Source organism: Cavia porcellus, unplaced genomic scaffold (genome assembly GCF_034190915.1).
Source record: "Cavia porcellus strain 051 isolate PalLab524CR breed Dunkin Hartley unplaced genomic scaffold, mCavPor4.1 scaffold_21, whole genome shotgun sequence".
NCBI classification, from domain to species: Eukaryota; Metazoa; Chordata; class Mammalia; order Rodentia; family Caviidae; genus Cavia; species Cavia porcellus.
Genome location: NW_026947504.1, coordinates 16,942,197 through 16,968,268, shown reverse-complemented (window position 1 = coordinate 16,968,268; position 26,072 = coordinate 16,942,197). Strand labels below are relative to the sequence as shown.

General features: G+C 38.4%; 1 protein-coding gene across 9 annotated transcripts in view; it reads left to right on the top strand.

Annotated features, from left to right (window-relative positions):
* Pde6a (phosphodiesterase 6A) overlaps positions 1-26,072 on the top strand; it is a 145,361-nt gene that overhangs the window by 20,350 nt on the left and 98,939 nt on the right. For 4 of the 9 annotated variants that reach the window (XM_063232368.1, XM_063232366.1, XM_063232363.1 and 1 more), the window contains one exon: positions 23,982-24,046. The exons of the other annotated variants lie outside the window; for them this stretch is intronic. The gene's annotated coding sequence lies outside the window, so the exon portion shown is untranslated. The remainder of the gene's footprint in view (positions 1-23,981; positions 24,047-26,072) is intronic. 9 annotated transcript variants of the gene reach the window in all.

Genomic DNA, 26,072 nt, shown 5'->3' with positions numbered 1-26,072 from the left:
CCCCTTTGTTTAATTGCTTGCCTGCCTGGTGGTTTCTTTCTATTGTTGTTCTTGGAATAGTGGTCATTTTTATATCTGTCTAGAATGTCTTTCAGCACTCTTTCTAGGATTGGTTTGGTGGTTATGAATTTCTTCCACTGTTCTTTGCCATGGAAGTATTTTATTTCCCCATTAATTTTGAAAGGTAATTTTCCAGGGTACATCAATTTGGATTGGAAGTTCTTTTCTTTCAGGACTTGAGATACTTCACTCCAAGGTCTTGACTTCAGAGTTTGTATTGAGGAGTCTGCCATGATTCTGATGGGCTTTCCTTTATAGATGATCTGTTTCTTTTCTCTAATGGCTTTTAATATTCTGCTCTTGTGCTGAATTTCTGGAATCTTGATTATTATAAGTCTTGGGATGGTTTTATTTTGGTCATGGCTGTTTGGAGTTATAGATGCTTCATTTATTTGTATATCAAATTCCTTATCAATGCTGGGAAAGTTTTCTGCCATTCTTTCTATGAAGTGGTTTTTTATGACATTTGTACTGTCTTCAACTTTCTTATTGCCCCCAGTGAAGTTTATGTTATTTTTCTTGGGCTTATCATCTGGATGTTGGATTGACTTTTCATGGTCTCTTGCCATTTTTAAGGTATTGTTCTTTTCATGATCAATAGCTGCAGTTCTGTCTTCAAGATCTGAAATTGTATCCTCTTCTTCATTCAATCTGTTGCATATACTTTCAATGGCAGTTTTAATCTCTTCTGTTGGGTCTTCTGTTGGAGCTGTTTCATGGATTCCATTTCTTTCCTATGCCTGGTATTTTTTTCCTTCCATTATTTTTCTAAGTTCATCTATTATTTCATCTGTGTCTTCTATAATATCTTTGGTTTTAAGTATCATTCCTTTTTGTAACTTAGAGATTGTCTTCTCTACAGTTTTTTCTACCTCTGTTGCTATCATTTCAGAAAGTTCCAGTGTTTGACTTATAATTTTGTCTATCTCATTGAGTTATGGGCTTGTCCACCCAGATGCATTTTGCTTCTGCATCTTGTCATTTTCTATTTCTCTTCTTTATCTGATTTTGTTCTCTATGTTGGTACTTGCTGATTTCTTATGATAAATAGCTTTATTACTAGTATTAAGGCTTCCCTAGAAGATGTATGTTTTTCAGGGATGTCTTCTAGGTGTAGGTGGTTCTTTATAGCTATCCCAAGAACCTATCTTCTCAATTTGTAAAGGATGCTAAGTTACTATTTAACCCAATCCTTTGGTATTGAGCTGAGGTGATGAATATGACCTATTACAATCACAATGTTATCTTACAGGGGAGAAAAATAGATTATAACATGTATAACAGGGCTAGGGATAAAGCTCAGTGGCACGAGTGCCTGCCTGGCAAGTGCAAAGTCCTGAGTTTGATTCCCAGTACCAAAAAAACAAAAAACAACTAATGTGTATAACATCATGAACGAAGTAGTAAAGTTAGTAAAAACACTAATTTCATCTACAGCTTGATTTCTGATAAACTGTGGCAACCATTAACCTGCTACCTGCAACCACGGCAGCAAACTAAAGTTATATAAGAAAATCTAACAAATGTCAAATGCTTGTATGCAGTGATTTTCCCCTTAGTGGAGTGACTTTACCCTTCTATGGGAGGTGGAGGGTTTAGGATGGGTGGGGACAGGGTAAAGTGATGAATAAAGTCAAATACAGTAATGTCAAGGCTGGAGTGTAAGGGATGATCACTGAGCTTTGGGAACCTGGAGGACTCAGGAGGGAAAGAATGAAGCAGATTGTGAAGGAGTAATCAGAAAGGGAAGAGATGAGGTTTACTCACTTTTTTGAAGAATCCGCATACTGACCTCCACAATGGCAGTGCCACTTTACAATTCCACCAGTTTACAATTCCTTTTCCCTCACAGCCTCAATGGCATTTGTTATTGGTTAATTTCTTGATAATAGCCATTCTTTCTGGAGTGATGGATTATCAGTGTTCTCTTAACTTGCATTTTGCAAATGACCAGTAATGTGCAGTATTTTTCACATATTTATTAGCGGTTTGTATGTCTTCATCTGAGAAATATCTGTTCATTTCAGATGGCCATTTTTTGCATGGTTCTAGCAAAGAAACAGACCTGAGGATCAATGGAACAGATTAGAAGATGCAAACATAAATACAAAGACACTAAGTCTTTAAAGTTGAATGATTTTTTTTTTAGTTCTTTATATTTTTTTGATGTTAGTGCTTTGAGGAGTGGTGGGTAAAAAGAAATTTTCCCATTCTGTGGTTTGTCTCTTTACTCTTTTGATGGTTTCTTTTTTTTTTTTTTTTTAGAGAAAAAAAGCAAAACAGAAAAAAGGGTAGAAATAATACAGAATTTCAAAAAAATTAATACTAAGAAATCAATAGTTGATAAATTACATATTATCATCTTAGAAATGGTTTTTCAAGTTACAAAATCAAAGCATGAAAAGTGGACAATCAAACAATGACAGTGCAAACAATTCTGTTCAATGATACAACAAAAACTTAGTAACTATCTTACACACTTATACATACAGTTATACCCTTTAGAGTACTTTCCTTCCCTTTCATTTTTACAGTATCTATTATATATTTTGGATCTTATTACTCTTTCAGTTTTTATTTTTTTACACTAGAGAGACAATGTGATATTTACAAATGTGAGTCTTATTTATTTTACATATGATGATAATCTCAAGTTGCCTTCATTTATCTATAAAAGCCTCAAGATCATCCTTTTTATAGCTGAGTAATATCCATTGTATAAAAATACCACATCTTTTTCATCCACTCTGTGGGTTGATAGGCATCTTGGTGGTTTCCAAGGTTTAGCTACTACAAGTTGTGCTGCTATGAACATGGGTGCACATATATCACTGTAATGTGACCTTTTCAGGTTTTCTGGGGCAATACCCATGAGGGGAATAGCTGAGTTGAATGGAACTTCCAATCCTAGTCTTCTGAGAATTCTCCATACTGATTTCCATAGTGGTTGCACCAGTCTAAGCTCCCACCAACAATGGAGCAGTTCCTTTTCCCCCACAATCTTGCCAACATTTGTTATCAGTTGATTTCTTGATGTCAGCCATTCTTTCCAGAGTGAGATGAAATCTCAATGCTGTTTTAATTTGCATTTCTTGAATGACCAGTGATAGTGAACATTTCTTCATGTACTTATTTGCCATTTGTATATCATCATCTGAGAAATGTGTGTTCATCTCAGATGCCCATTTTTGGAGAGGGTCTTTGAATTTGAGGGGCTTGATGTTTTTCAGTTCTTTATATGTTCTGGATATAAGTCCTTTGTCTGAGGTATTGCTGGCTAAAATTCTTTTCCATTCTGTGGGTTTTCTTTTCACTTTGTTGGTGATTTCTTTTGAAGTGCAAAAACTTTTTAATGATATGAGATACCAGTTGTTGATTCTTTGAAGTATGTCCTGTGTGGTTTGCATTTTGTTCATGAATTCTCTGCCTACTGCTATGTCTCCAAGATTTGTACCTATCTTGTCTTCCAGTACATTTAGTGTTTCTGTTTTAATATTTAGATCTTTGATTCATTTTGACTTTAGTTTAGTGCATGGTGATAGGCATGGGTCTAGTTTCAATCTTTGGCATGTGGAAAGCCAACTTTTCCAACATCATTTATTAAAGAGGCTATCCTTCTTCCAGTGAACCTGTTTAGCCCCTTTGCCAAATATAAGATGGCTGAGTGTCTTTGTAGTTGTGTTTTCATCTTCTAATCTGTTCCATTGAGCTTTAGGTCTCTTTCTTTGCCAGTACCATGCTGATTTTATCACTGTAGCTTTGTAGTATAGTTTCAAGTCAGGAATTGAGATGCCTCCTGCCTTGCGTTTGTTGCCCAGAATTGCCTTTGCTATTCTAGGTTTCTTCTGTTTCCAAATGAATTTTAAGAGTGTTTTCTCTAGATCTGTAAGGTATGTTAATGATATTTTGATTGGGATTGCATTAAAACTGTATAATAGTTTTGGGAGTATGGCCATTTTGACAGTGTTGGTTCTTCCTAACCAAGAGCAAGGAATGTCCTTCCATTTTCTAATATCATCTTCAATCTCCTTTTTTAGAGTAGTATAATTTTCAGTATACAGGTCTTTTACATTCTTGGTTAGGTTGATTCCTAAGTATTTCATTTTTAAGATGCTGTTGTGAAAGGTGATATTTCCATAATTGTTGGAGACCACTACGAAGCAGCTCTGAGCAGGATTTAAATTTTACTAATTGGCTTTCTATGTTTATCTGTGAGTCTGTGCTAGGCCTAGGCCCCTTGCCTGGCAATGGGAGCTGATTCATAGTAAGGGAACCTCTATGGGTCACTGGTCCTGGCTGAGGCCTGTAGTGGCCCGTGGGGCCAGAGATACCTCAAAGGACAAGATAAGGCCGCAGCTGTGGACACTGTGGCTCCAACCCCAATTAACAAGGTAGAGACTGCAGCTGCAAAGATTACTCCTACAGTCTCACTTCTGCCATGTCTTCATGATAGGACAGTGCTACTGAATTGACTTGATTCATGACTTGGAGACGTCCTTGAAGTGACTCCCAAGGTCCTGCTCATTGCCTGCACTTTCCTCAGTTTTTCTGCCCTTTGTCCTTGGTCCTAAAATAAGTGGACTGATCAGAGAATCCTTTGTCTCTCTCCTTAAAGCTTCGAGCTTAATTAAAGTGTTTTGACCCTCCTGGAGCCCTAAAAATCGTACAGTTTGTCTCTTTATTTAACCTCCGCCATCACTCATTTGGGAGAGCGGAGATCTAGGACAGACCCCGATACATAATTTCTCTCTCAGTGAATTTTTTGTTTGTGTAGAGGAATGCTATTGATTTTTGATTGTTGACTTTGTATCCAGCTACACTGCTGAATTTGTTTATTACCTCTAGTAGTCTTTTAATGGAGTTTTTTAGGTCTTCTATATTAAGTATCATGTCATTTGCAAATAGTGATAATTTAACTTCTTCCTTTCCTAACTTTGTTCCCTTTATTTCTCTCTCTTGTCTGATTGCTCTGGCTAATATTTCTAGAACTATATTGAATAGGAGTGGTGATAGTGGATATCTTTGTCTTGTTCCTGATTCTAGAGTGGAAGTTTTCAGTTTTTGTCCAGTTAGTATAACATCAGTTTGAGGTAGATACCATCTATTCCAATTTCCTTTAGGGTTTTTATCATGAAAAGGTATTGGACTTTATCAAAAGCTTTTTCTGTGTCTACTGAGATGATCATGTGGTTTTTGTTTTTGGCACTGCTAATGTGGTGTATTACATTTATTGATTTGCATATGTTAAACCATCCCTGCATTCTGGGATAAATCTCACTTGGTCATGGTGTATAATCTTCTCAATGATTTTCTGCATTCTATTTGCCAATATTTTATTGAGAATCTTTGCATCAATATTCATTAGTGAGACTGGCATATAGTTCTCCTTTTTGGTTGGGTCTTTCTCTGGTTCTCTGGTTTGGATATCAGAGTTATACTTGTCTCCAGGAATGAGTTAGGGAGAATTGCTTCCCTTTCAACTTCATTGAAGAGTTTAAGGAATGTTAGCATCAAAACTTCTCTAAATTTCTTGTTGAATTCAACCATGAATCCATCAGGACCTGTGCTTTTATTTGCTGGTAATTTTTAAATCACATTTTCAATTTCAATAGCTGTTATTGGGTTATTCAAAATTGTTATATTTTCTTGATTGAGCTTTGGTAGTTCATGTGTTTCTAGAAATCTGACCATTTTCTCTGTTATTTTCCATCCTACATGAGTAGAGATTTTTAAAGTAGGTATTCATTATCTTTGAATTTCCATGTGATCTGTAGTAATTTCTCTCTTGACAGAAAATTTGAGGGTTTTTTCTTTTTCTTGATAAGGTTGGCTGCAGGTTTATAGATTTTGTTTATTCTCTCAAAAAACCAGTTCTTTGATTCATTAATTCTTTGTATTTTTTAGTTTCAATTGCATTAATTTCTGCTCTGATCTTTCCTATTTCCTCTCTTCTAGGAGCTTTGGATTTGATTTGCTCTTCCTTTTCTAGCAGCTTGAGATGTAGCTTTAGGTTTTTTATGTGTGCTCATTCCATTTACTTGATATTACAATTTATTGCTATTTTCCTCTTAGGATTGATTTCACTGTGTCCCACAGTTATGCTATGTTGTATCTGCATTTTCATTGAATTGTAGGTATTGCTTTATTTCTTTTTTAATTTCACCTGTAACCCACTGGTTGTTCAGAAGGCTGTTATTTAATTCCCATGTATTTATGCAGGTTTTGCAGTTTCTTTTGCTGTTAATTTCCAATTTCAGTGCACTATGGTCAGATAATATGCATAGATAACTTCAATGTCTTTTCATTTCCTCAAGAATGTTTTATGGGTTAGTATATGGTCTATTTTGGAGAATGTTCCATGTGCAGCTAAGAAAAATGTATATTCTGATGTGGTTGGGTGGGTCACTCTGTAAACATCTACTAAGTCCATTTGCTCACAGGTATAATTGAATTCTATTATTTGTTTGCTGACTTTTTGTCTAGTTGATCTATCTCTTTGTGACAATGGGGTATTACGGTCCCCTATTATAACTGTGTTCTTGTGTATTTTGTTTTTAATATCTATTACTATTTGTCTTATATACTTGGGTGCTCCTGTATTTGATGCATATATAATTGTTAGTTCTTCCTCTTGAATTTTTCCACTAACAATATGTAGTGACCTTCTTTATCTGTTTTAATCATTTTAGGTTTGAAGTTCACATTGTCTGCAAACAGATAAGCTACCCCTGCTTTTTATTGGGTTCCTGTTGCATGAAATACTGTTTTCCACCCTTTGACTTTTAACCTATGAGTTTCCTTTTGAATCAGATGTGTTCCTTGTTTACAGCATATTGTGGGATCCTATTTCTTGATCCATTCTGTCAACCTATTTCTTTTGATAGGTGAATTGAGGCCATTTACATTGATGGATATAACTGATTTGTATTGGCTCAACTTTGTCACGTTATGTTCCTGTTGGTGGTTTTCTGCTTTTCTCCCTTGTTTAACTGGTTGCCTTGCCTGGTGGCTTCTTTCTGTTGTTCTGGATATTAGGGTCATTTTTATTTCTGTCTAGTATGTCTTTCAGTACTCTTTCTAGGGTTGACTTGGTGGACATGGATTTCTTCAGTTGTTCTTTGTCATAGAAATATCTTGTTTTGGGGCTGGGGATTTAGCTCAGCGACATAAGCACCTGCCTTGCAAGTGTGGTCGTGAGTTTGATCCCTGGTACCAATAAAAAAAAAAAGAAATATCTTGTTTCTCCATTAAATTTGAAAGACATTTTTTCTGGGTACATCAGTCTGGGTTGCAAGTTGTTTTCTTTCAAAGCTTGAAATACCTCACTCCAAGCTTGTCTTGACTTGAGAGTTTGTGCTGAAAAGTCTGCTGTGATTCTAATAGGCTTTCCTTGATAGGTGAGTTGTGTCTTTCCTCTAACAGCTTTTAGTATTCTGTTTTTTTATGTTGTATGTCTGAGATCCTAATTATTATATGTCTGGGTGTAGATTTATGTTGGTTGTGACTGTTTGGTGTTCTATATGCCTCACCTATCTATATATATCAGATTTTTTCCCCATGTTTGGGAAATTTTCTGCTATTACTTCTGTGAATAGTTTACCAGTCTCATTCGTGTTGACTCCTGCTTCTTCATCTTATTTATCTTATATTAATCTTATTAATCTTATATTGTTTCTCTTGGTGTCATCTTGAAGTTGCTGGATTGTCATTTCCTGCTGTCTTGTTATTTTTAAAAGTTCTATCCTTTCATGATCACTAACTGTGATCTTGTCCTCAAGGTCTGAAATTCTATCCTCAGCTTCATTTAAATGATTTTTCCAGCTTTCAGTAGAACTTTTTGTTTCTTGGATATCTCTTTGAATTTGTTTCATAGATTCTGCTTGTTTTCTGTATTATTCATTCAAGGTTTCAATCAATTTCCCGTGCTCCTGTACTTATCTATTTCTTCTCTAACTATGCTGAACAACTCTTTTACTAAAGTTGTTATTTCTGTGAGAAACTATTTCTAATTTGATTTCCTCTATAGACTCATGGATTTGTTTATTTCACTTGCTATCTTTTCAGAGATTTCTGGTGAATGACTTTTAGAGTCTTCTATTTCATTGTGCCTTATTCTTGTTCCTGATGTACTAGATGTTTGAGATTGCATTTTGCTTTTTCATTTTCACCCTTTTGGAGTAATATTTGGTCTTTCAATCCCACTAGTCTCAACTATCAGTAGTGTCCTACTAGGTGGTTGGTGTTTGTCCGATTGCTGGGTACCACAATGAAGAGGAAGGCCAGTCACCTAAATTCCTTCTCCAGGGCCTGTTGGGTGAGTCCTATATGCTTCTTGGGTTGACTAGCCTAGGAGTATTGATGTAAGTCAACCCTTAGTTCCTGCTGTTACTATTTGTTCCAGGCCACCAGATCTCCATGTCTATAGTGTTTGTCTTGGTTGACACTTCTGTGTCACTGAGTGTTTCATAAGCCCTTTTAATTTTCTCCAGGTTGTGGGAGGCCTTGTTGGCACACTCACAACCTGCCTCATGTTCTCTGTTAGAGAAAGGACCACCCACTTGCCATACTCACCAAGGTCCTACAGTTGGAGAGAGCTTCATTGCTGCTCCTATTTACCCACTGAAGACCTCTATGTTAGGGGTAAACTCACCACACTGATGGGAGTCTGCTGAGATCTTCTGTTTGGGTGAGGGGTTCCTGAGTCTCCCATAAACCCAACAGGGTTAATCCACGGCAGTCCAAGGTTCTGGGAGGAGGAGTGGGAGCCAAAGATCAACAGCAATACTAGGTCCAGGAGGTCGGGTGGGGGGCAGGTCAGAGGGTGTCCCGTCCTTGCACACCAGCAGAGGCGAGGTGGTCCCTTGGCGGTTTCTTTTGCTCAGCAGAAGTTTTCTTTAATTTGATGTAATTCCAGTTGTTATTTGTAGTATTTCTTGTGCAATTCAAGTTTTGCTCATAAACTCTCCTCCTATACCTATGTCTTCTAGAGTTGTACTTATTTTTCTTTCAACAGATTATATGAGTCTGTTTTAATATTTAGATCTTTGATTGATTTCAATTTTAGTGCATGGTGAGAGATATGGTTTAATTTTCACTACGTCAAAAGCCAGTTTCCCCAACATCATTTATTAAATAGCTATCTTCCTTCCTGTGAAGGTATGTGGCTCCTTTGCCAAAGATAAAGGGGGTGAGTATGCTTGGAGATCTTTATGCATTTTTTATTCTGTTCCATTGATTCTCAGGTCTGTTTTTACCTCCCAGTATCATGCTGCTTGTATAAGAGTAGCTCTGTTGTATAACTTCAATCAGGGATTTTGATGCCCCATCTCTTGCCTTTGTTGCCTAGAATTGTTTTTGCTATTCTAGGTCTTTTCTGTTCCGTGTGAATTTCAGATTGGTTTCTCCAGTTTTGTGAGGTATGCTATTGGTATTTTTACTATGATTATATTAAATCTATATAACAGTTTTGGAAGTATGGCCATTTTCATTGCATTGATTCTGCCTATCCAAGAACAGGGCATATCTCTCCAGTTTCTGGTATCTTCTTTGATCTCCTTTTTCAGAGTGATGTAGTTTTTGATGTATAGTGCTCTAATTCTAAGTATTTCATTTTTCTTGATGTCATTATGAAAAGTGTGGTCTCCCTAGTTTTTTTCTCAGTGATTTTGTTATTCTTGTTCTTGATATTGTTTTTTGAGTACTGACTTTGTATCCTATTATACTATCAAGTTTGGTTATTAATTCTAGGACTATTTTGGTGGAATTTTGGGGGTATTTTATGTAGAGTATCGTTGTTGTCGGGATTTGCAAAGGAATAGATTTAATACAGCACATAATTTCTAAGATTATTTTATAATAATCACCCAAAAAGTCAAATGCAAAAGGGTGTAACAGAGCTGTCGACATACCAAGGACCCAAGAATCCTGGCTCCCATGACAATGTCCTGCATGAGTCCAGCTGAAGACCTAGAGCCCATGACAATGTTCTCCATGAGTCCAACTGGAGGCCTAGAAGCAATGACAATGTCTTTTGTAAATCTGTATCAAAGATCTGCACTGGGAAGATCTAGAGGTCGGTGTAGAACCTAGAAGGTCTGTGCCATTATGCTTAAGGATCTATGCCACCAGGCTGAGAGGTCTGCAGTGAAGCCAAGAAGCAGTGCTCAAGGTAAGAACCAGAACTTCTCTAAAGGAACCATAGCCGTCCTCAGCAACAGTGAGGACTCAAGCTCCTCTGATGATGAGAACAGCTGAGTTCATATCAGGAAAACCAGCATGACAAGTTTTTCCAGGAGAATCAACAGATACCATCTGACCCTCCAGGTCTCCATTTATGCTGTTGGCAGCAATTATCAGGTGGGCCTTCCACATCCAGAACCATGCTGACTCAGTTCAGCCTGGTGTTACAAGCTGACAATTAGTTACTCTGCCACAAGTGTCATGTCATCAGCTAATGATCATTTAACTTTTTCCTTTTGTATCCATATTCCTTTTATTTCTTTCTCTTGTTTAATTGTTCTGGCTAATGTTCCTAGAAGTATACTCTACAGGGGTGGTTATAGTGGGCATCTTTGTCTTGTTTGTGATTTTAGAGTGAAAGCTTTCAGTTTTTCACCATTTAGTATGATGTTGGCTGTTGGTTTGTCATCGTTGCTTTTATCAGATTGAGATAAACATCTTTTATTCCAATTTTCTATAGGGTTTTTAAATATTTAAAAAAATTTTTAAATTAAAAAAAATTTAAATGGATGTTGGACTTAGTAAAATGCTTTTCCTGAGTCTATTGAGATGAAAATGTGCTTTTTGTCCTTTGTTCTGTTAATGTGGTATATTACGTTTATTAATTTACAGATTTTGAGCTAACCCTACATTCCTGAACCCTACTTGGTCAAGTTATATAATCTTCTTCATGGTTTGCTACATTCTGTTTGCTGGTACCTTATTGAGGATTTTTGCATCTATGTTCATTAAGGAGATTGGCCTATGGTTCTCTATTTTTTGGCTGGATCTTTCCCTCATTTGGTATCAGGACAATGTTTGCTTTCAGGAATGAGGTTGAGGTATTGCTCCCCTTTGGTTTCATTAGAGTTTGTGGAATAGTGGCATTAGATCTTCTCTAAAATTCTTATAGAATTTAGCAGTGAATCCACCGGGCCCTAGGATTTTCTTTGTTGGCAGTTTTTTTTTTTAAATTACTTCTTCAGTCTCATGGACTGATATTAGATTTTTTAGAATTTTTTATATCTTCTTGATTCACCTTTCATAATTTATATGTGTCTAGAAATCTGTCTATCTCTTTTGAGTTTTCCATGCTGTTAGAGTATAGATTTTCAAAGTAGGTATTGATGATCTTCTAGATTTCTGCAGGATCCATTGTGACATCACCCTTTTCATTCTTAATTGCATGGATTTGAGTCTTAATTTTTCTTTTCTTTTTAGAAGATTGGCTAAGGGTTTGTCTATTTCATTTAATCTTTCAAATAATCAAATCTTTGATTCATTCTTTGTATTGTTTTCTTAATCTCTATTGTATTAATTTCTGCTCTGATTGTTATAACTTCCTATTGTGATCCCAAATATTGATTACGGTAATCCAAGTATTGTAATCACTTTTTCTGTCTTCCTCACAATCCAAAAGTTTTATTTATAAAGCAATTGAAATATCATTGGAATCCTGGCAAGTTAATTCCAATCTATCACCTCCAATGCAACTCATGGCAAGAGCAAAGACACTAAGACATATTCAAAATTAAGGACAGCCAGGGGTCCTAAATCCAATCCCTGTGAGGATATGCAGACAAAGGCTCTGATCCAAGGCCTCCCCTAGAATTTATTATCTTGTGAAGAAGGGATGGCTCAAGGATGAGTGACAGTGAGGAAGGTGGGAACTATGTGAGTAACCTGAGCTGGCTGGACAGCTAGGAGAAAAGCATCTTTGCAAAATGCAGGGAGAATAACATGCAGAAAGATTAATCTGCATGATTCAGTTAAGGTAGCAACTGAATCATTTTTGGAGGCTGTTGCTTTGGTTTCTGATATGTAAATTTTTGTGTCCTAGGGACTCATACCATCTTTATTTTGAGGCTTATACCTTAGAGTTGACTGGCTCTGCCATCCCACTGTGCTCTTATCTTTTACAGAGAGCACTATAGAGGAAACAGGAGATTGCTTTATGGCTTTAGAGGTTACATACCAGTACCGTGGCTAGCCTTAAACCATTGCAAACAATGCTTAAAGCCAATTAAAGAGAGAAGAGAATACAATAGTCAGCTCTGTACGTATCAGTATATGGAAATGTTTCAATATGATCACAGTTGCAGCAATTATTCTGCATTCAGGGGGAGTCACTCAAATTGTCTCTTACAATTTCTCCCTCATGTGCACTTTGGGTTTAGCTCTTCTTGTTTTAGAAATATAAGGTTCAATATGAAGCTATTTATTTGATCTCACTGTTTTTCTGATGTGGGAATTCATTGCTATAAATTTCCCTTATAAGACTGCTTTCATTCATCCCATAAGTTCCAGTATGTTGCACTGACATTATCTTTTAACTGTAGAAACTGTCTAATTCCTTCTTTAATTTCATCTGTGACTCATTGGTTGTTCAGGAGGATGTTTTTTAATTTCCATGTGTTTATGTAATTTTTTGTGGCTTCTTTTGCCATTGATTTCCAGTTTCATTGCACTATGACCTGATAATATGCATGGTATAATTTCAATTCTTTTGCATTTACTTAAACATATTCTGTGACCTTTATGTGATTTATTTTGGAGAAAGTCCCATGTGCTGCTGAGAAGAATGCAGGTAGAGCACTCTGTACATACCTACTAAGTCCATTTGTTCAAAGGTTTGCTTCAGCCTGATATTTCTTTGTTGATACTTGTCTAATCGGTCTATTTGTGACAGCAGAGTAAGGAGGGCCCCAATTACAACTGTATTCGTGCTTATCTGATTTTCATATCTATTAGGGTTTATTTTATATAGTGGGGTATACCAGTATTTGGTGCATACGCACTTATGATTGTTATCTCTTCCTCTTGGATTGATCCCTTAACAAGTACATAATGACCTTCATTGTCTTTTCTGATCAGTTTTGGCTTGAAATCTACTTTGTCTGCAAATAGAGCATCTATCTCTGCTTTTCTCCAGGTTCCTGTTGCATTGAGTATTGTTTTCCATCCTTTGGTTTTCAGTTTACAAATTTCTTCTGGAGTTAATGTTTCTTGAATGCAGCATACTGTTGGATCTTATTTCTTGATCCATTCTGTGAATCTGTTTCTTTTGATTGTTGATCACATTGATGGCTATAACTGGTGTGTGTTCTGCAAGCTGTTTGTTTTTGGTACCGGCTGTTGAACTCATGGCCTCATGATTGCAAGGCAGGTGCTTATGCCACTGAGCTAAGTCATCGGCCTATAACTGATGTATATTGACTTGTCTATTATTTTCCTGTTGTCCCCCCCTGCCACACACTGTTTAACTGCTTGCCATACATGGTGAGTTCATTCTATTGGAATTCATGTAATTGTTGTCTTGTCTTTTTTTTAGAATAGTCTTCAGAACTTTTTGGGTTGCTAGTGTAGTGGCCATGAATTTCTTCAGATTTTTTTTTTTTTGTCCCAAGGATCGAACTCACAACCTCATGCTCATCAGGGGCAGGTGCTTACACCACTGAGCCAAATCCCCAGTCGCAGGTTTGTTTTTTTTTTTTTTTAAATCATGGAAATATTTTATTTTTCTATCAATTTTGAAAGATAATTTTGCAGGATTAGAGGCTGTTTTCTTTTTAGGGCTTCAAAGCAATCCTTGACTTATGGGTTTGTGTTGAAAAATCTACTGTGATTCTATTGGGTTTTCCTTTATGGATGATTTATTTCTTTTCTCTAACAGCTTTTAATATTCTGTTGTTGTGTTGAAGTTATGGAATCTTGACTATTATATTCCTTGTGTAGTTTTATTTTGATCATGGCTAACTGAACTTCTATTTGCCTTGCTTATCTGTAGGTCAAATTGTCTTTCCATGGTTGGGAAGGTTTCTATTCCTTTGTGCTATCATTTGATTTTTCATTGATTCTGATTAATCTTATGTTATCCTTTTTGCAAGCTGTCAGATTTTGCTATTTTTAAGAAGTCTTTCATTTGATGATCACTAAGCACAAACCTGATTTCTTTTTAATTTTATTTAGAATGCAGTAAAAATACAACAGAACAAAGCCACTCAAGACAATGCAGTGAAACTGGTACAGAACTTCACAGCAGGATTACTGGGATAGTAGCAATAGATACTATAGTATATCTCATTATCTTCCCAATAGTTGTTTAGTCTGTTAGGTATAGTGAAATCAAACCAAAAACAGAACATTATAAAACTTATGAAAGAGAATATTGAACAGGGCAAAACAAACATAACAAAACAAAACAGTGAAAACAACCTTTGCCTTCAAACAGAAGATACAAGAAAATCCCCCATTGATTTAGCTCAGCGGCATAAGTGCCTGCCTTGCAAGCAGGCAGTCGTGAGTTTGATCCCTGGTACCGATAAAAAAGAAAAAGAAAAAGACAAAAAAAAAAAAAAAAAAAAAGAAAGAAAGAAAAGAAAAGAAAATCCCCCATAGTTGCTATATTGCATATGATCATCCTCCCAAAAGATGCTGAGACATCTATCCCCAGTTGCTAATGGTGTGTGTGTGTGTGTGTGTGTGTGTGTTTGATTCTCAGCCTGCATGCCGGTAAGCTCACAGGAGCCCCTAGTTCTCCTCCTGGCTTATGCCAGGGGTGCTTACCAAGAGGGCAGGCAAACTGCTTTCTTGTGCAGCTGCCTAAGTTCCACCATGGCAGATCTGGGGAGCCGCTGATTCTCCTCTTGGCCTGTGCCAGGGGCACTTACCAACAGGGCAGGCAAATAGCTTTCTTGTGCAGCTGCCTAAGTTCTACCATGCCATAACCACAAACCCATTTTCTAAATCTGATATTCTATCTCCACACTAGTTGATTCTGCTGTGTATATTTTCAATAGAATTTTAAAACTCAGTGTTATGGTTCGATAACTAGTGGTCAACTTAACGCCAGCTGGATTACATCAGCATGCATTGAGCGAAGATGCTCCACCTGAGGAGGGTTGCCAGGATAAGTAGGTGGAGAAGAGAGGTATTGGAGAGGGATTGAGGTGTTATGGAGGCATTGTGGGTTCTCCTACGAGTTGCTGTCTGAGCTGTTGGTTCTCCTGGAGAAGCTTTGGTCCTCACATGGAGCATTGCTTCCTGGCTCCGGAGGGGAAGACATGTGCTGCCTGGTCTCCAGGATGAACTCGTCACGCTGCTTCCTGGCACATACCCGACTGTGCTTGTCGTCGGAGGAGCTCGGGGCCTCCATGTTGCTGAGGACAGCTGTGGTTCCTTTCAGGACAGCCTCGCTCTTTGTTGTGAGTGTGACTTCTCAGCTCCAGTGTAGAACTCTCATCCCACTAGCACAGCTCCTTCATCCTGCTGGCATAGACTTTCTGGCTTCCACCGCTGACCCTTGGATCTTCCCGGCACCAATTCGTAAAAGAGACTGGCGTGAGTCCTTGTGGGCCCTGGACTTCCAGTTGGACTCGTGGAGGCATTGTCCTGAGCTCTGGGTTTTTATCTGGACTCATGTGGGACATTGCCGTCGGGTTTAGGCTCTTGACTTAAATAATCTATGTCGTTGGTGTTGCGGATAGATTTCCTGCATTCTCCTGTGTTAACTTCCAGTGACCATTATAAAAATATTATAAACTCCATGTCCTGACCTGAATTGTTCTCTGTGTACAACCCCTGACTACAACACTCAGATATTTGCTTGGATTTGTTTTATGGAATGCAGTTCTTTCTTATGTTTGGCATTCATGGTTTCTATCTCTTTCCTAAGCTCCTTTATTTTTTAAAAAAATCTGTATCTGTATGAGATGAACTAACCATGTCCTTCATTATATCTCTTTCGGTTTTTGTGTAATTATTTCTGATTTTTTTCCTAGAGACTCATTCATCTGCCTTGTTACCTCCAGTGCTACCATTGCAGAAAGTTCAGCTGTGTGGCTTTTGATTTCTTCTACCTCAGTGCCTCACAGATTTGCCTTTGGTGAGCTCAGGTCTGAAATTCTATCTTGCTTTCATGTTTTCTCATTTCTTATTTTTTAAAATTTGTTTTCTGTGTTGGTACCTGTAAATTGTTTGTGGTGGATGGCTTTGTTACTAATATTGAGACCTCTCTAGGTAATGACTACTTTTCAAAGATGACTTCTAGGGATGGCTGGCTTTGGCTTTTGAGTCTATCTCAAGATCCTGGCTTTTCAGTTTATAAGAGGTTGTCACTTGTTTGGCCTAGCACCCTATTCTTTGATGTTGGACTGTGGTATTGTTTACACTATAATCTCAGTATTGACATACAAAGAACAACTGATCACAGCTGTCAGTTTGGCTGAAGTAGTACAATCAGTAATAACAATAGCACCAAGTACAGTCTAGAAAGTGACAAACTGTGGTAACTATTAACTTGCCATCTTTAACCACAGGTACAAGATTTACTGTTCTATAACAAAATCTAATGCAAATCAGAGAAGTGGGTACAGTAAATATCCAGGCAATAGATTGATTTTACCTTCAGGGGAGAATATTTAAGAGAAAAAGTTGGAGAAATAAAAGAAGAAAAAGAGATTAAAAGACTGAAGGCAAAAAATGATTACTCTAGCTTTGGAAGCCTGGTGAAGAAGAGAGGAGAAAAAGAAGGAAAAACAAAACAAAAACTAACAAACAAAAACTCCAACAAAACACAAAAACTAAAAAACGATGTTCATGCTCATGAACAAAAAAAGGGGGCGTGGGGAGCCAAATCAACAACAACAAAAGGAAATTTGTGATTTTAAGTCTGTGGTTATCTTCTAGGGTTACAGTTTGTGGTAGTGTCCTATTCTGGGTGTAACTCTGCTGTCCCTGGTAGACAAAGGAGGTAGACACACCCCAGCTCTATGCCGGGTGACCTCAGGAAGCCTGCAGTAGGAGTAGAGCAGGGTGCCAGTTCTGGTCCCTGCAATTCCACAAAAGTACAGGCTGATTCTGTCCTCTGGCTGTAGGTTTGGGGCCTGAGTTTTTCAGCCTACAGCATGGTGGGTGTCTTTTTAGCCTGACCATGGCTGCCTGAGCCTGGACATCTCCTGTGGTTGTCCCTCTTCTAGTCACTGTGGCATTTCAACACTGGGAACCCTGACATGAAGCCAACCCATGGCTGCTCCCAAGTCCATTTTGCCTCTCGCTAAAATGGCATCTGCCCAAGTGCCCTCTCCAGGAAACCTGGCAGTTACTTGGACTGGAGTCATTCACCAGAATTTGTAGCACCTAGCATTCACGGCTCCTTCCCATCGGTGCGTTTCCTTCTGGAGGCCCCCAGAGTCACCCACTTTCACGTGTCTGTAGATTTGATCATCCTTTCTCATGTGATGAGTCTGGGAGAAGTGCAGGTGCCTCCTTTTTCCGCGTTGAGGTCTGTCTCTCCACTTTCTGTATAGGCTCTGTCTTTCCCTTCAGGTCCTTCCTGGGTCCTGGGGATACATCTCTCTCCTTCTTTTCTTTCCCGAATTGTTATTTTTCAGTGTCTGGATTCCAAATCTTGAGGATGTTGATTTGTTGCTGCTTACCACTCTGCCATTTCCCAGAAATCTGAAATAGCTTTATAATCCACCTTTTCCCCTTTGTGTTTGTTCTTCAGGGTCACTGGTTAGAGTTAATTAAAGTGGGGGTAGTGGTTTGTGCGTATGGCTCAAAGTGGGGGTTGAACCTAAGGCCTTGAACATACTAGGGAGGCTCTTACCTCTAAGCTATAACCTTAGACCTTATATTTTTAAATTTTGAGACAGAGTCTTATTATTTTACCCAGGCTGATCCAAACTGGAATATCTTCTGCCCTGCATGATTTTAAGTTATTTATGCAAATTTATAATCAGGTTTATATTAAAGGATTTCCGCTATAGAGAGATGCTGTGTGTGTGTGTGATTCTGGAGACTGAACTCAAGGCCTTGTGCATGCTAGGCAAACATTCTACCTCAGCTACATCTCCAGTCCTAGAGGAGATTTCTTTTCTTTTGTAAAAATCCATTTTATTTCAAGGAAAAAAATAAGAAAAGTAAAATTTCAAAACACATCGACCAGGGGGCAAAAATGGTAAATACACTGTGCATTGTCATCCCCAACTCATTCACCCAGAGCACAAGACATCTGCATTCAATCGTCCAAAGAATACCAGCACGAATCTTAATAATTCAGATAAATATCAGTTTCACATTTAGATGGTACGCAAAGTAACTGCTAATGTGATATAGTTTTTTCAATCCCCTCCCCAAGGGTAGAGTTTAGATTTCAGAAACCCATAGCAATTCATTTATTCTTCTTTCTGCAGTTAATTGCAACAGATACATAAATCAGATTCATCCTAGAAAGTGGTTTCCACACTGAACAAAATAGCAATCACAAAATAACAGCAAGTGTTTAATTAGATTTTAAAGGTTATGTATTCTTCCCTTGAACAAACTAGCAGGAGAATTTGAATTAAAAGTACTGCACGTATTTAAATTCTTAGGAAAAGAGAATAGCATCTTCCAGCTAAATCCAGTGTCTTGTTAGCTCCTTATTGCTCTCATCATCCCCTTCCTGTGTCAGGATTATTAATACAGTTTTAATTCCTTCCCTCACCTTGCTGTTGCTGTCCATTCTGCACGTTGTTAGGTCTTTTGTCACCACGTCATTTAGCCTGTGCAAGTGTCTATAGTGGTTCTTAAAAAATAAAAAGCTGAATTATTCAGATGAGTTTTAGTACCCTCAATAGTTAGCTACAAGTTATTTCTGACGTAGTTGCTCAGCACAATTCATTGTGCGTGTTGCTTTCTGAATAGGCCATTATATTCTTTCACTCTATATTGTTCTGCTGATGTGCCTTTGCCGGAATGCCTGGTCATGCTTTTTATCAAGCTGGGTTCTATGCATTCCTCAAGAACTAACTGGAATCCTCCCTCTTTCTTCCAGACTTTCTTGATGACTTCATCACCAACTCTTTCTTTTCCCTCTCATCTCGCAGTGTCAGAGATTTATTGCGTCTAACATTCAGTTAAGCATGTAAATATTTTTCTCAGTATTCTGTGTCACCTTAATTAGACTGCAAGCTCATAAGAGCAGGGACATGTTTATAACCTTTATTGTGCCTAGTGCTGTGCTGGGCATATTTTAGGCAGTTTAATAAATATTAATGTATGAACTGATATACACATACACTGTGTCAAAGCCACCTTATTCTTTTTAAAATTAAATTTATTGGTACACTTTAGGTATACATAATAATCACATTCATCAGTGGGAATTTGTACCTGTATAATTTTTTTCCCCATGTCCCTATGTTTTCTTTAACCCTTCTTCCCCTTATTTGCAAAAGCTTGGCTTCTATTTTTTGCTTCTTTTCTTATTTTTTTTTACAAGTTATACAGATTTACAGAAAAAAAATGAACAGTAGGAAATCACTAGTTAATGGATTACATATTGTCATCTTAGAAATAATTGTTCAAGTCACAAAATTAAAGCTTGTAAAGTGGACATTCCATCAATGATACTGCAAACAGTTCTGTTCATTGATCCAATAAAACTCTGTGATATCATTTTCTATCTTATACACTTAAATATACATGCAGTTATATAGTTTGGAGCACTTTCTTTTCCTCTCTTTTGTACCATGACTATTACACATTTTGGGTTTCATTGCTCCCACGGTTCTTATTACTTTTTTGGAAGAGAGTAAAACCAAATGTGACATAACAGAACAGAATCGGTCAAGTCAAAAGGGTGGACATAATACATGTTGTAAAAACATAATACAAGGTGATCAACAATGGTTACCATAATGCCTCCCGCTATCTCTAATAGAATTGCCTATATCGTTAGTTATAATACAATTGAACAAAACAGTAAAGAATAAAACCGACAAAACCAAAACATTGGAGACATTGTAGGTCTTCAAAAGTAGATAAAAGTCAACAAGAATGGGTGTCATAATGAATCTCATTATCTTCACAGCTGATGCCTAAACTTTCGAACCTGATACTATCCAGCAAAACAGAATAGGGGAACATCAGTTAAAAACCAGATGGTGAGAGTAATACAGGGCTTTAAATCAAGGTAATGAAAAGTCAAAGTGGGTTACTATAATATATCCTGCTATTTTTTTCCTTTAATTAAAAGGATAAAGATAAAAAAGTAAATAATGGAGTGGAGATTGAGATAAAAGAGGGCATAACAACGAAACAGCGCAGATCAAAACATAACCATTTAAGCAGAATAGTGTTTCACCACCAGATAATCCTAACCCAAAAGTAGTTACCATATTGTCTCTTTCTTTGAAATCCTTGAGTACAACTTCGTATACTGTAGCATTAAGTATATCAAAACAATGTAAAACCATTCAAGAGAATGACAGCATTACAGAGTATTTAGAATCGACTAACAGAAAATGAACAATGGTTTCTGTATAATCTCCTTGTCTTTAAAAGGTTTTTGCTTATACTATCGTACATAATAAAATCCAATAAGATACAGCCTATTTAGACCATTGGAGACAGAAGGACAAAAGCTAGATGAGACTTCAAAACAAGATGATACTAAATCAGTATTACCTATTAAGATGTCATTTTCTCCAAAATAGCTGTTCCTATCATCCATTCTTCTCTGCCTCATTTCTGTTGAGCTCTTTTTCTGTCAGTAGCTGTCAGTTTGTCTTCTTCATTTTGTTCTCTGCTCCATTCGTTGTGGCCTCTCTGCCATTATTTCTGGATTCTTTGTATTTTTCTTTTTTTAGAATATCCTGCAATACTTTCTGTAGAGTTGAATTGGTGGTTGCAAATTCCCCCAGTTCCTCTTTATCCTGGAAGCACCTTGTTTTTCCATCAATTTCCAGGGACAGTTGTGCAGGATATATCAATCTTGGCTGGAGATTATCTTACAAAGCTTGAATTATTTCCCCCCACGCTCTTCGTGATTTGATGGTTTGTGCAGAGAAATCTGCTGTAATTCTGATGGGTGTTCCCTTGTAAGTGGTCTGTTTCTCGTCTCTGACAGCTTTTAATATTCTGTTCTTGTATTGAATTTCTGGAATTTTTATTATTATATGCCTGGGTGTTGCTCTGTTTGGGTTGTAGGTAGCTGGGGTCCTGTATGCCTCATACATCTGAGTATCTTTACCTTTTGCTAAATTAGGAAAATTCTCCTGGATTATTTCTGTGAGTAGCTTTTGTAGTTCACTTGTTTGTGTCCCTACTTCTTCTTTTATGTTCTTAATCCTTAAGTTATGGATCCTCTTATCATCTTCTTGTCTTTGTATTATTGCTGTTTGTTTCTTTGTTATTTTTAAGAAGTTTTTCATTTCATTCTCCCATATTACAAGTCTGCCCTCCAGTTCAGATAGTCTGTCCTTAGTTTCTTTCAAGCTGTTATGCCAGTCTTCGATAGACTTCTTAGTATCTTGGTAGTCCCTTTGAACCTGCTTCACGTATTCTATGCTTTCTCTGTTTTCTCCATCAAACAATTCTCCCCTCTTTTTCTGTTCTTCCATTCCACCACCTGTTTTTTCTTGGGTGGTACTTAGCATTTCTCTAACTATTCTGCATACTTCTAGCTTCAGGTCATTGATAACTTCATTCCTGAATTGGTCTATGAGGCTCTCTATATGGTGCCTTATGTGTATTGGTGCGGTGTCTGCTATTGCCTGTTTCTCAGAATTGGGGGCCGAGGAGCCTTTCTTGTTGCTGCCTCTTCCCATGCTGCCCCTTCTTCTCTGTTCCTTATATATGCAAGCTTATATAAGAGGCCCAGCTTCTCTCCCAGTCAGCCACAGCCTGATCTAATTGCGCCAGTTAGGTGTTCCCGCTCACCGCTGTGCACCAGGGAGTTACGGACCAGGCAGCCTACGTGTCTCCCCTCCCAGCCACCGTCAGGCTCTGGGATCTGGGTTGGGACGGTCTACCAGGTCCGCTGGCAGCGTCACACAGGCCAGGCACTTTTCACCAATCCCGCCCGAGGGGGGGATGTGTGGCTGGAGTCGCCACTGCACCCTGCTCCCGCAGGACTGCTCAGGCCCAGAAAGTCCTCCGCTGGAGTCAAACTGTGGTAGAGTGTGGTACAGTGTCAGTTTCTCTCACTCACCTCGCCACAAGTCAGTGCACGCCTCCCTGCCGTTCGCAGATTGCCGTTCTCAGAGCTTCCGCACGTCTCTCTCCTTGCTGAGCCGCTGTAGAGGCAGCCAGCTGCCGCGTGGCGGGAAACCCAAATCGCTGCTTACACTGGCGCGGGGTCCAGCCTCCACACCAAGGCTTTTCTGTTCCTGTTTTAGCACCAGGAATGCATTCCAAGTTGGTTTCTCTCAGCCCAGTTCGTTCCTGAGTCAGCAGAGCATATCTCCACCTGCTTATGTCTCCTTAGTCCACACCATTCCTGGCTTCTGAGCCGAGTCTTTCAGAGAGCCTCCGGTAGTTGCTGTTATCTGTCCGCCATGTTCTCCCGGAAGTCCTCTTATTTTTTTCTTTTCTCGTCCTTTCTCTCCCCTACCCTCCTCCTTAGTCCCCTTCCCATTTGAACATTTTCATTGGTTAATGGGCATTTTGGCTGTCTCCAAGATTTAGCTATTACAAACTATAAACATGGGTGTGCATTTAGTGCTGCGATATGATAAAGCCACCTTATTCAAAAACTAGAAAATGGTTTGGGGATAGAACAAGATTTTGATTTTAAATGGTTTTCCATAAATATCACCACTTTGAACGTAATTCCAATTTAGGTTATATTGTCTTCTTTAATAATGAAGAATTTATTATATGGAGTTAAACCTGTGTCCTTCCTCCAAAAAAATCACTGTAGATTATTTTTTGCCTCCAATAATACACACAGAAGATTAGTAAAAAGAAAGTTTCCATCTAAGCACTATGTATATCATAGGTGTTGGAATTTAATGTTAAGGCTCATTTAACACCATGATTTAGATCTGGGAGTGAAAACCATATCCAAAACAGAAGGCTTTTGCAATTTAGTTTACATTGACAAAATCTTTTACTCTTTTGGACATTCGGGTTTTAGTTTAGAATTTTGCTTTTTAAATTGAAGAGGCTGATATTACCCCTTCTTGGCCTGTACTCCTTGTAAGGCCCTCTGTGGCTTCTCCCTGTATCTCTGGTCTTCCAAGCATTTGAGTGCCAAACTCATTTCTTTCTTTGGAAAAAATATTTTATCAGTGCCTATTAAATTTACAGTATGCTGTAATTTCAATGTAGTATTTTCACTAGGGATTTAGCTCAGCAGCATAAGCACTTGCCTTGCAAGCACGTGGTCGTGAGTTCATCCCTGGTACAAAAAAAAGAATCAATGTAGCATTTTCCCACATGGAGACATTTTGTAGACAGGGTCTTACTATGCATTTCACACTCGCCTTGAACTCTCTGTAGCCTAAAGTGGCCTTGAACTTGCGCTTCCTGAGTGCTGGGTTCACAGGCATGTTCTACCAGGCTCGGCCTGCATGTGACATATTTTGATATAATCTACTCTCATATTACCTTTCTTTAAATCTCTTCCTCTTTACCCTTATCCCTTTCCTTTTACATAATAATAGTTTCCTTTTATGCCTTTTTAAAAACATGGGATATTCATTTTCTGTGTCTGGCTTATTTTATTTAACAACCATCTCCAGTTCTATCCATTATCCTACAAATCACATAATTTCATTCTTTATGGTTGACTAATACTCCATTGTGTGTATATGCACCACATTTTATCCATTCATCTGCTGATGGGCACATAGGCTGGTTCCATACTTTGTGAATTGTGCCACATGAGCAACATTTTTGCCCCCACTGACTAATACTTTCCATTATACAACTAGGTTAATGGATAACTAGGAACCTCAACTGTGTTCTCAGGAAGATTAAAAGATGCGCCTAGCACAGAGTAAGTGTTCTTTAACTGCTGTTGTCATTACTGCCCATCCCATTCTCAAACTTAACCACTACCATTTACAGATACCTGCCTTACGACCCTTTCTTCCAATAACAGATCTTGAGGTATTGAGCATTCCAGGTGATAACTGCAGGACTTTTCTTTTCTTTTTGGTATCAGGATCGAACTCACGAATTCGTGCATGCCAGGCAGGTGCCTGTGCCACTGAGCTCAATCCCTGGCCCTAACAGTTTTCTTTGTTAACTAAGAAGGGTCCTTTTGTTCAGCAGGAAGAAAACTCATATTTATTGATTTCTGATTATATGTCAAGCACAGTTTCATTTAGTGTTTCTAGCAAATCATAATACAAAAGCACAAACAGGCTCAAATAATTTAACTCCAATCTGATAGACCGTTAACTGTTCGTGCCACCCAAGGCCATGACTCTTACAAGTGGAACGTGGTAGCATAATCTGACCACTAGAGGGCAAAGGTGGGAAGCGAATTTAGCCAACCAGGGAAAAACCCTTAGGAGCAAGTCCCTTGTGCTTTCTCTGCAGTGGATGAGAGGGAAGACAAGCAAACTGGGAAGAGATAAGGATGTGAGACTTATTCAAACAACTACCTACCACTAACTGGACCTCAGACCATCTCTCCACCTCATGACGTCTCTCTTCAATGCTCTGGAAATGAGACAGTGCTAGAGAAATAATTATCTACCAAACACATTCAGGTTTATATTCTACTATCGCCTGCTGAGAGCCCCGGGGATGAAGTACATGGCCCAACCCTCAGAAAGTTCCCGTAGGAGAGTAGATACATGAGGAGGAAAGAGAGAGGTGAACTTCATGTTGGGAAACATGTGTGGACTCTATAGGGTTACAGGATTGGAGCCTTTGCAGCCCCCGAACAAGAGAAAAATAATTCTTTAGGAAATGTTACCAACAGCAAGGCATTTGATAAATATTTGGCCAGACTAGGCAGGTGAGGGTGGGAGGCACCTCCTGACAGAATGGCATAAAAACCTGGGGTCTTTAATAAATGGCCCATTTGGGAACACCTAGTGTCAGTAGCTGATACGTCAGGCAAAGGTCAGTCACATAGCAGAACATGAGGTTAGAGATGTAAACAGGGGCACGGTTTTTAAGGTCTTGTTGACTAGACGAATAATTTTGAATTTATCCTGCAAACACTGAAGAACTACTGACAAGTAGCAAGAGTCAAGTTTTTGTAGTACAATAATTGATGACCAGTGTAGACACTACACTGAGAAGCAGATAAAGTAGCTAGAATGCGGTACAGAGGACAAATAATGAAAATTGAGGGCGGGAGGGAGAACTGGATCTGACAGCCATTTACAAAGTAAATGGATTTGGTATGGCAGTTGAGAAGGACGATTCCAAGTACCCACGTATTTAGCTTAAGTGGTTTGGATCATGCTATCATCAAAAGAGAGGAAAAGCACTTATCTAGCCTACACAAGGTCCTGGGTTCAGTCCCCAGCACCAAAAAACCAAAACAACGAAGGCAAAGCACGTTTGTGAAACATGTTTTATATGTCTCGGCACCCAGGTTGGGCTGTCCAAAAGCAGCGTAGAGATCTTGCATAGCAGGTGCTGGCAGGTACACTAGAAGAGTTCAGGCTAGAAATCGTCTTTAGCTGCTGCTAGCACAGGGAAAGGTAACTAAAGTCACATATGTGAAGCGGGGCATGGTAGCACATGCCTATACTTCTAGCACTTGGGAGGCTGAGGCAGGATGAGTTTAAGGCCAACCTCAGCTATGTGGTGAATTCAAGGTCGGCCTGATAGGGGTGTGGATTTTACAATGCAAGGTATGTTCAAGGTAAGGGGTGGGGGTTTACAAACCATTTTACTGTTATGTGCATATTTGCATGTGTATTTCTCTGAGGAGAGCCTTTTTTCTTCTGAGTCAAGGTCTTACATGTAGTTCAGGCTGGACTTGAGCTCACTTTGTAGCCCAGGGTAGTCTAACTTCCAAGAATCCTCCTGCCTCCTCCTCCTGAATGCAGGAATTT